Source organism: Eleutherodactylus coqui, chromosome 6 (assembly GCF_035609145.1).
Source record: "Eleutherodactylus coqui strain aEleCoq1 chromosome 6, aEleCoq1.hap1, whole genome shotgun sequence".
Lineage (NCBI taxonomy): Eukaryota > Metazoa > Chordata > Amphibia > Anura > Eleutherodactylidae > Eleutherodactylus > Eleutherodactylus coqui.
Window position 1 is genome coordinate 127,660,166 of NC_089842.1, and position 7,270 is coordinate 127,667,435.

Here is a 7,270-nt window from a genome sequence, read left to right on the forward strand (position 1 = left end):
GGCAAGGAGCAGGGGATAGCGGGCGGGAGAGAGGGAGAGAGAGATCTCCCCACCGTTCCTCCCCGCTCTCCCCTGCAGCTCCCCGCCCCCTGCCGGCCCCCGAATCTTTAGGGACGAGCGGGGAGATACTCGTCTAAGGCACATTACTCGAACGAGTAGTGCCTTAGGAGTATACTCTCTCATCCTGATGAATATATGGTCAGTATTCACCTTGAGAATGGATGCAGCCATGGTTTTCTACCTGGAGTCCAAGACACAAAACAGAGCAACCAAGGGTGGAGTATGGAGCCTGTATGAACAGTTGCCAACAATATACAAAATCGACAAAACTTCTACTTCTTCAAAATGCTTTACACAATTAAGAATTCTCTTCATATATACATTTGTCAATAATAATTACCTCGGTATCTACAGTCCATTTACAAGCCAAGAGGTAAAGCCCAGAGGCAGTGAGCAAGGCGAGTATACGCCGCCCATCATAGAAGCAACGTTTCGTGGGCTCCTCTCCCTTCCTCAGGCATGCGTGTTGTGCAGCCCACCGCCAGTATTTATACAAAGACTCAATTACATCCATCTGTTAAAAACACATACAAAGTTGTATTTACTACTGAGGAATACATTCCCTTATGTGGATTAACATAGGTTGATTCTTTTCATCTAACATAAAAATCAAAAGGTGGAAAATCCACCCCTTCACTTCTGTATGCAGCAGGCACCTTCTCCATCCGCAAAAAGACATTCAGGGTACACACCGCATTTAACCCATTAGGGTAAACTGTTTCTAAAAGATGGATCCAGTATGCCTACTTTTGTAACAGTCTGCTCTTTTTCTCTTCTAGGTCTCCTCCATATATTTCCTCCAAAACCAGCTATGTTATGGCCGGGTTGAATTCTGTATGCGGGAGCCCGCAGCGAAATCTGACCCTGTGCCCAGCTGGCATCCGCGCATACCTGGCTTTTCTTTCTTCTTTCCGTACTGTGGATGGTCTGCACAGTCAGCCATTGGACATGCGCAGTACAGTGGTTTTTTTTTTTAAATCCCGGGTTTCATGAAACTTATGAAGTGTCTATCTATCCCTGCTTCACCAGATTGTTTTTTTCTGTTCCTCACCTAGTCCCTCCTGACACAATTCCCTATGTACATATAGCTTTATAGTAGATCTGTTCTCATTTAATCTCGTCTTCACAGCCCTGGACGTCTGACCCACACAAGCTTTTCCATATGGCAACCATAACACATAAATGACTGTGATCCCATTTGGCTCCAAGTATGGCCAATATATTCATGCATGTATTTGAGGAGAGATTTCTGATAGACTGACCTTTCAGAAATCACATTCAGACGTTGGAGAGACATGGATGATGTGGTCCTTCTATGGAAGGGTCATGAGAGCGAACAATTTATTGGATATTTCAATTCATGTCACGAACTGATTAGATTTACTTTGGACAAAGATGAAATACATTATTTGGATTTGAGATGACTAAGAGCAGTGATGGGAAGATTTTTACATCACTGTTTCTTAAAGAGACAGGAATCATTTGTTGAGGTGTGATGGCTTTCATGCAGCTCAGATATTTAAAGGAATTCCAAAAAGGCAGTTTATGAGGAACAGACGTATGAAGACGGAGTTTATAGGATTTAGATGGAAAGATTAGTTAAACAGCTCATTGTGCGTGGACATCACTAGCAAATGAACTCGTGTGTGCAGATATTGGGCCCCCTAAGATGTCAAAGCAAATGTTTCTGAAGACTAAAAACTGGATGTCCCGGGTGTCAAGGTGAGATTAAATGAACACAGATCTACTATGAAGACATGTACAGAGAGAATTGTACCAGGAGGGACTAGGTGAGGAACAGAAAAAACAATCTAGTGAAACAGGGATAGATAGACACTTCATAAGTTTGATTTGAGATGGCTGGTTGTAGAGGAAGTATATGGAGGTGATATAGAAGAAAAAGAGCAAACGGTCTAAAACAGTGTTTCCCAAACTCCAGTCCTCAGGGACTCCAACAGATCATGTTTTCAGGATATCCTATAGTAAGAACACCTGTGGCAATGTCTGAGGCACTGACAATAATTACATCACCTGTGCAATATTGAGGAGATCCTAAAAAACATGACTTGTTGGGGTCCATGAGGACTGGAGTTGGGAAACACTGGTCTAAAAGATGGATCCAGTATGCCTCCTTTTGTAACACAGTTCACCCTAATGGGTTAAAGAAGGTATGTACCCTTAGTGTCTTTTTGCAGATGGAGAAGGTGCTTGCTGCATACAGAAGTGAAGGGGTGGATTCCCCACCTTTTGATTCTTATGCTAGATGAAAATAATTGATCTTTGGTAACAAATGAATATAATTTAGTCATTATATAAATACTGATGGTGGGCTGCACAACACGCACGCCTGAGGAAGGGAAAGGAGCCTCCAAAATGTTGCTTCTATGATGGGCGGTGTGTACTCACCTTGCTCACTGCTTGTAAATGGACTGTAGATACAGAGGTGATTATTATTGACAAATGTATATATGAAGTGGATTTGTCTGTTTTTTAATATTGTTTGCAAATCATGAGTCTAAGAACCTGGCGAGTATTACCTGCTTCTAGAGAGGCACCTTGGAATGGTCTCTATTGGTCACCTCTGGCATAACTACAGTTGACTATGTGCAATAATGAGCAGGTTGGGAATACACTCCTGTAAATCTTGGGTTAGCCCAAATATCCAGCAGTAGGTGGCCATACTGAACAGACACCACTTCCAGAAGAAAATCTGATCCCTTAATTGATCTCCAGTGTCCATCTACAAACATAATGTCTTCTTTGTTTACACAAATCTGTAATAACACCCCATAACATCCATTATAGATGAGGCCAGACCTTTATCAACTCAAGCGTGACTTCCAGAGCCCACGAGAGTTCCAATCAATAGCTTCTAATTTAGGGTAAGATAAAGCACCGGTGGAATAATGGTCCCCAGATGGCGGATTGCTTTAAATATTAAGCACCATGACATAAATACATACATGTTAGTAAATAGCTCAGCCCCATCATCGTCTGCAGTCACACACTCTGCACATTGAGGTGGTCCGTGGCCATCAGAGACTAACATTCATTGCAGTTTATGGATTTGCAGGATTTAAGCGCATCATGTAGCGATCAGTACCACTACATTGTTTACATAAGTTTCAGGAACAGATATAAATGATATCGCAGCCTCATTGGGGCAGAATCCCACTTCCAATAAAGTTTTATACTTGCAGAACAAAACCAGCTTCTACGCACCATTACAACTGGTTGTAGAGAGATGTTTTTCTCATGGGTAGAGGTCCTCATTGATCATAGTGGCAGCTCGACAAGTGAGATAAAGCATCGATTATCACTGGGGCGTACGGCCATGGTGAGCATGGGCCTAATATGGAAGTGCAAGGATGTCTCAGTCACCAGCAAACGAAGGTTAATCACAGCTTTCGTCTTCCTGATTGCAACATATGGCTGTGAGACGTAGACATCAAGGATAGCAGATAGAATAAAAATTGACGCTTTCGAGATGTGGTGCTAAAGAAAACTTCTACGAATCCCCTGGACAGCTAGGGCCACAAACAAAGCTGTCCTGGACAATATCAGCTCAAAGGTGTCCCTGGAAGGCAAGATCACGAGACAAAGAATTACTTACTTTGCACATATGATTAGGGCAAATTTGCTGGGAAAAAGCGGTGCTACTTGGAATAGTCAGTGGTAAAAGGAAACAGGGAAGACAAGACATGTTGGCTGGACACCATCAAGGACAGGGGATTGGACATCAGGCAACTGAAAGCATCTGTAGAGAATAGAGAAGAATAGAGAGGACGAGCCTAAAGAGTTTCCAAGAGTCGGACATGACTTGAACGGATAGAATTGTAAATTGGAGAGGTCCAGACCCCTACCTGGGGTTATAGAGGAGCCAGAAAGACAGTTACCCTTTATAATTATCTTAAATGCATCCTTTAATCCATGATATCACTTTGGAAGACACGCATAAAGGATGGGGAGCTCCATGGCATGGACTTAAAATGCTCCTCCATATAGTACTGGGTAATGCCAACCAGAATAGAATGACCCAATGCTTATTTCCATAGCTGCACCAGGGTGCATCTTCCCTTGTCTTCAGTTTTTGCCCAGGACTAGGTCGCAATTAATATTCAGCTCCTGTATGTAAATAATCAATGCCCACATTCACGGAATGCAATCCGAGATTTTGAAACTGGTGATAAGTTATGCAAGAATTAAACCTTGAGTACTGTAAATGTCAGATAAATGGGTACAACAGAACACCTACAGAGTATAAATGTATTCTGCCCGCTGTAAACAACAAATTACATACTACGTGGCTCATCTGCCTCCAGCACCATCTGCTGTTCAGTGGAGGAACTGTCATTTGTTTTCTTTAAATTTACGTCTTGTTTTTCCTTTATATTTATCTTGGTGTCGAGGTGTCTGTGCTGCCACCACCTTGGGCATTATAACGGATGGGGACAGAGTCCTGGATAATATATTGGAACTACAGAAGAGTATTTTGTAACAAACAGATGATACATTTTATAATTTCAGGTTATGTATTTCACAAGTGCTGAATTTCGTGTCTGGCGGCAGCATCCACATCACATTGTCCTCTGTGACCTTACACCTGGATGCTGTGGAGCTGTTGTAAAGAGTCATTAGAGAGCGTTATCTGCTGTCACCATCACCACTAGACCTTTATTAATCTGTGCTAGACAGAAGGGTGCGATTCTCCCGCTCCTAAATGATAATGCGCCATTTACAAGATCACTTCTGACAGAAGAAAGTAAATACTCAGCATCTCAATGACACAAACATATACAATACAATAAGGAGAGCAGCACTGAGACAAATGGCAGCAAATGTTACAATCTGAGATTGTTACACTGGGGCTAGGGGGGATAAGAACATAAAATATCAGTGGAAATACACTGGAAACACCAAAAATAGAGAACCTTCACAGAATTAGTTGTCACCTATATCATCCTTTTTATATTTCGATCAACTGCTGGATTACAATAGATGCGTTGACAGTAGAGGTTCTTACCCAGCTTCTCAAGGACCCTGAATGGCTTTTAACCTGTAATGTAGAGCTACATTCCCTTTATTTCCTTCTTACTAACATTCTATATGTGTGTCAATCTTCACTGCAACTAAGGGAGATGGAGCAATACCTCTGCAGCGCCGCCTATTGGAAGGCAGAATTCCTGCAAGTCAATGTTAGGCTCTTTATACAAGCCTTGTAACAAGGACTGGGAATTGAAAGCCTAACTAGAATCCATAGACACACGCAGCTTTTTAGGGTGTTTGCTCCCGATCAGTGTGTAGTAGCTTTCTAGCTTGGCTAGAGAGAGGCCCATGACGTGGGTCAGGAAGGGTATCTTTTCTCCTTAGGGAGAGCACCCAGACGGTGAGTGAGGAGATTCTTCACTGCAGTTATGGTGTTGTATTCTTGCTTCAGGAGGCACAGGATGAAAATTACTAGATAGATCCCTTCTAGATATAGCACAAGGGATGGTGGAAAGACACAGAAAAGTGAATATAACTGTTAAAGGGGTTGTATCAAGGTTACAAGTTATCACCAATTCACAGAATAGGGGATAACTTGCTGAATGGTGGTGGTCTAAACATTGAGACCACCGACGATTATGAGAATGGGGGTCACCTATGCCCTGTCCTCCTTACTGGAGGCTTACTGCATCCCCTGCAGTAAAGAGGAGACTGAATAGAGCACTGGTCCTACAAGCGCATTGATACTTCATTCACTTTCAATGGGACTGCAGAGATACCTGAGCATCAGGCATTCAGGTATTTCCGTCAGTCCCTCTAAAATGCATGGAGCACAGACTGTAAATGCTAGGCTAGAGCTCCCTTTATTCTGGCGTCTCTGCAGGGGGAGAAGCAACACCGCAGTGACAGGTAGAGGGGGACACTGGACCCCTGCTCTTGAGATCAGCGGGGGTCACAGCAGTAAGACCCCCACTGCAAGTTATTCGCTATCCTGTTGATAGGGAAGAACTTGTAATCTTGGTACAACCCCTTGAAGATAAATGAAGCATAATTCATGCAAGACAGATGATAGAAAAAGACCCCGTGGTGCATTTAGTCTGCCCTTATATTACTACCTTTTTATTTTTCTCTTAGGATGGACATGGTTTTCCCAGACATGCTTAAATTCACTTACTGTTGATTTTCTAACCACATCTGCTTCTCGGTCAGTAAAAAGATATTTCCTAAAATGGTCTCTGATCACCTCTCATCTAATTTCAGAATGTGTCTCTTGTTCTTTTCTTTAGCTGCTTAACAGCACTTAAGAGCACTTCCCTCTTGAACCTTATTTAAACCATTAATATATTTCATGACATATTCAGACATTCAGGGATAAAGTTCCCCAGGATAGCTAATGGGGTACAAAAAGTTTACATTTTCTTTCCGAAATGTCTTCTTTTCTTGAGTCTAAAGGCAGCACATAATAGGTTAATCTTCCTCTTCTTCCCAGCTAGGACAGAAGAATAACAAACAGAATTAGCTAATTAAGGATCCTAATTAACCAATAAACCTCACTCACACTCCACAAAGCATACACAAAGACATAGAACAGATGTGTTATTATACAGCAATAATAGCAATTTTAAAGGGAGGGAATATTTGTGTTGCCTTCACACTCAAGAAAAGAAGAAATTTCGTTAAGAAAATTTTAACTTTCCATATCGTCCTCAGGCAGCAGATGATGGAGAACAAAGCAGTACAAAAGAACTTGGGGTGATACTTAAAACGATCTACTGCCTCAAGAACTTTCTTTCCAAAGGCCACCTCTGAACTCGCTGACGTAGCAAGTCTAGAATGTCTAACAAATGTGTTCAAAGACGACCAAGTGGCTGCTTGACAAATTTGATCTAAGGAGACAAAATTCTTCACAGCCCAAGAAGTTGAGACTGCTCTAGTCAAATGTGCTTTTAAATCTGAAGGAACCGGTGCTCTTTATTGTTCATGACAATTTTATTCTAACCTCTCAAAGAAGATTTTACCGTTTTCTCCCCTTTTTGAGACCCCTGAAACTGAAGGAACAGATTTTCAGAACAACTGTGTTTCCTCTAGTTATAACTGGATTGTCCTTTTGACATCTAGTTAGAGATGAGCGAGCATACTCGCTAAGGCTAACTGCTCGAGCGAGTAGTGCCTTATTCGAGTACCTGCCTGCTCGTCTCTAAAGATTCGGCTGCTGGCGGGAGGT